Source organism: Heptranchias perlo, chromosome 30 (genome assembly GCF_035084215.1).
Source record: "Heptranchias perlo isolate sHepPer1 chromosome 30, sHepPer1.hap1, whole genome shotgun sequence".
NCBI lineage: Eukaryota > Metazoa > Chordata > Chondrichthyes > Hexanchiformes > Hexanchidae > Heptranchias > Heptranchias perlo.
In genome coordinates this window covers 1,014,384-1,018,764 of record NC_090354.1, presented here as the reverse complement: position 1 = coordinate 1,018,764, position 4,381 = coordinate 1,014,384, and positions in this window count along the sequence as shown.

Below are 4,381 nucleotides of genomic sequence, written 5' to 3'. Positions count from 1 at the left end.
CATAGAGCGGATTCCGAGCGGTGTCACCGCCATAACAACCCCCCGGCTTCCGGCAGCAACCACTTCCTGTTTGTGCAACAACTGCATGAAACAGCTCCTTGCAGTGGATCAGTCCCCGAACCGTCGCCAGAGGAAGATTTTAAAAGAAATTAATTCCACCTGTAAGGAATCACCGACATTAATGTATTTAATATAAAAACAGAAAATGCTGGAAATACTCAGCAGGTCAGGCACCATCTGTGGAGAGAGAAGCAGAGTTAACCTTTCAAATCAATGACCTTTCTTCTGATTTAATGTATTCGATGGCGTTACTTATAGAGCTCCATATGTACAAGACAGGATCCAGAGCGATACTCCAGATGCTGCACAAAAATACCTGAAGTTTGGACCTGAAAATGGATTTACCAACAATGATGGAAAGGAAAAGATGGTCTGGTCCATCCAGCTTCTCCCACACAACTACCAAACCTGTGGAATCATCAGTTACAATACTCCCCAGCCCACCCGAAACCACATTATAAACTCGGGCCAATTAGGGGGAAAAATATGGAAATTTCCTCTCCAACTCCCTTAGGTGAACAAAACTAGTTCAGGAGATCGCTCTGGCCCTGATTAATGTTATGCAACCTACCTGCTTTGGCGGAGCATAAACACCAGCATAGACCAGTTGGGCCAAATGGCCTGTCTCTGTGCTGTAAATTCTATGTAATTCTACCTCCTGTAATCTCTACCCCAGCCAGAAACAGGTCCTGCTCTCCCTTGGAGGAATTCAGTGAATCAGCGTCCGCCGCGTGAGCTGGCAGCCTGTTCCACAGGTCCACCATTCTCTGGGTAAAGAACCACCTCCTGACATCTAACCTCAATCTGACCTTTACATAACTTGAGATTGTGACCCCATCTTATAAACCTCAATCAAATCGCCCCAAAATCTTCGCTTCTCTAAAGTGGAGAGTCTCAGCCCAACTTACATTTTTCCTCCATTACAACAGAGGCAACACTTCAAAAGTACTTCATTGGTTGTAAAGTACTTTGGGGCGTTCTGAGGTTGTGAAAGGTTCTATATAAATGCAAGTTCTTTCTTTATCTTGATAACTAAGATGCTTGAAACTGGGAATTAATCTAGTGGCCCTCCTCTGCACCCTTTCCAAAGCCTCAATATCACCCACCATGTGAGGAATCCGAAACTGGACACGACGTCTTGTACAAGCACAAAATATTATGTTCTGTTTTGTAGTTAATTGTCCTGCAAATACACCCTAGCACCCTATTCGCTACAGCTATTGCTTCACGCATTGGTCATGAATCTGTAGAGATCTGTGCATTAGAAAGACCAGATCTCCTTCCCCACTGGAACCAATCCGTGCTGGGCCTCCCCACTGGAACCAATCCGTGCTGGGCCCCTCTACTGGAACCAGACTGTGCTGGGCCCCTCTACTGGAACCAGTCCGTGCTGGGCCCCTCTACTGGAACCAGTCCGTGCTGGGCCTCCCCACTGGAACCAATCCGTGCTGGGCCCCTCTACTGGAACCAGACTGTGCTGGGCCCCTCTACTGGAACCAGTCCGTGCTGGGCCTCCCCACTGGAACCAGTCTGTGCTGGGCCCCTCTACTGGAACCAGACTGTGCTGGGCCCCTCTACTGGAACCAGTCCGTGCTGGGCCCCTCTACTGGAACCAGTCCGTGCTGGGCCCCTCTACTGGAACCAGTCCATGCTGGGCCCCTCTACTGGAACTAATCGTGTTGGGCCCCTCTACTGGATCCAGACTGTGCTGGGCCTCCCCACTGGAACCAGTCCTTGCTGGGCTCCTCTACTGGAACCAGTCCGTGCTGGGCCCCTCTACTGGAACCAGTCCATGCTGGGCCTCCCCACTGGAACCAGTCCGTGCTGGGCCCCTCTACTGGAACTAATCGTGTTGGGCCCCTCTACTGGATCCAGACTGTGCTGGGCCTCCCCACTGGAACCAGTCCTTGCTGGGCTCCTCTACTGGAACCAGTCCGTGCTGGGCCCCTCTACTGGAACCAGTCCGTGCTGGGCCCCTCTACTGGAACCAGTCCGTGCTGGGCCCCTCTACTGGAACCAGTCCGTGCTCGGTCTCCCCACTGGGACCAGTCCATGCTGGGCCTCCCCACTGGGACCAGTCCGTGCTGGGCCCCTCTACTGGAACCAGTCCGTGCTGGGCCCCTCTACTGGAACCAGTCCGTGCTGGGCCCCTCTACTGGAACCAGTCCGTGCTGGGCCTCCCCACTGGAACCAGTCTGTGCTGGGCCCCTCTACTGGAACCAGTCCGTGCTGGGTCTCCCCACTGGAACCAGTCCGTGCTGGGCCTCCCCACTGGAACCAGACCGTGCTGGGTCTCCCCACTGGGACCAGTCCGTGCTGGGCCCCTCTACTGGAACCAGTCTGTGCTGGGTCTCCCCACTGGAACCAGTCCGTGCTGGGTCTCCCCACTGGGACCAGTCTGTGCTGGGCCCCTCTACTGGAACCAGTCTGTGCTGGGCCCCTCTACTGTGGTAAGGCCGCAGGCTCCTGTAGTGCAGGTGGCCTGTGATCAGGGCTCCGGCCCAGTCACTCGCTCCCCTGTTGAGTTTTTTGTTTTCCAGGTGTCTCCAACAGAAGAAATAGAGATGGTGAAAGAGAGGAATGGATTCTTATCACAAATGTGCAGTCAGGTTTTAATGTTTTGTTTGGTCTCTAGCTGCTCCTCAAATCATCACACGTTGTCTTGTAACTAAAGGTCCAACTTCAATCCTGGCAAATAAACTACTTGAACAGCATTTGTTACAAGGTCACGTGTCTCAGAGTCAGCTGGTGATCTCTGGTAAACTCATTCAAGTAAATGGAGCCAGGTATCGTAATCCGGGACACAGTCAGCAGATAAAAGCAGAATTTATTGCTACAGCCAGTGACAGATGTTCAAAGTACAGGGTTAATATTCGACAGCTCATATGAAGCTTTCCGGACGAGTTCTGGGGTTTGTCGCGAGGGACATTGACCACTCTCCATTAAACCATCTCATCTACATATCGGAACGTGGACTGCGATCACTGGAACATACAATACTCCATGGAGTAAGAATACACGGCAAAGAACGATAGTGATGAGGTGGGGGAGGACAGGGGGGCAGTGGATCGCGGAGTGAGGGGGAATATCCTGCAACTCCTCGACACTGCTGCGGGGGGAGGGCGGACACAATGTGTGTGTCCCTACCCACCAGAGGAGAGCTCACAGGAAGCATCACCCATGGCCGTATCTTGTAGCCGTAGTTTCAGAGCAGCATCGGAGGAGCTGGGGAGAGTTTACACCTGAAGTTTCAAACAAGATCTTCTCACAATTGGGTCGCCCCAAGGTCCTAGTGCTATTCCAGTTATTAATTGAGTGAAGCTGTGCTGTTAAACTAATTCCCCATTCCCACCCCCCCTCCCCCAGCCCCACTCCCCCCACCCCAGCCCTGTACCCCCTCCCCCAGCCCCACTCCCCCCACCCCAGCCCTGTACCCCCTTCCCCCTCCCCACTCCACTCCCCCCCAACTGCCCCCCAGCCCTAACCTCTCCCTCCCATCTTCGTCTCCATCTCCCTCCTGTCTCCGTCTCCGTTTCCCTCCTGCTCCATCTTCCTCCATCGCACCTGCTCCGTCTCCCTCCCTCCTGCTCCGTCTCCCTCCCTCCCGCCTCCGTCTCCCTCCTGCTCCATCTCCCTCCCTCCCGCCTCCATCTCCCTCCTGCTCCATCTCCCTCCCTCCCTCCTGTCTCCGTCTCCTTCCCTCCCGCCTCCGTTTCCCTCCTGCTCCGTCTCTCTCCCTCCCGTCTCCGTCTCCTTCCCTCCCGCCTCCATTTCCCTCCTGCTCCATCTCTCTCCCTCCCATCTCAGTCTCCTTCCCGCTCCGTCTCCCTCCTGGGGTCTCCAACATCTCCCTGAACCTGAGGAGCGAGATAGAAATGCCATCTATTGAGGGTAAGTTTTGTTCCGGGGATTGGTTGGGACTCTGACCAACCGTATGTGGGATTGTAGTAACTAAAAACCAATCGATAAAGAAAAGAGAGAAAGACTTGCATTTATATAGCGCCTTTCACAACCTCAGGATGTCCCAAAGCGCCTCACAGCCAATGAAGTACTTTTGAAGTGTGGTCACTGTTGTAATGCAGGAAATGTGGCAGCCAATTTGCGCACAGCAAGATCCCACAAACAGCAATGTGATAATGACCAGATCATCTGTTTTAGTGATGTTGGTTGAGGGATAAATATTGAGGCGAGAACTTTCCTGTTCTTCTTCGAAATAGTGGCCATGGGATCTTTTACGCTCACCTGAGAGGGCAGACGGGCTCTCTGTTTAATGTCTCATCCGAAAGACGGCACCTCTGACAGTGCAGCACTCCCTCAGCAC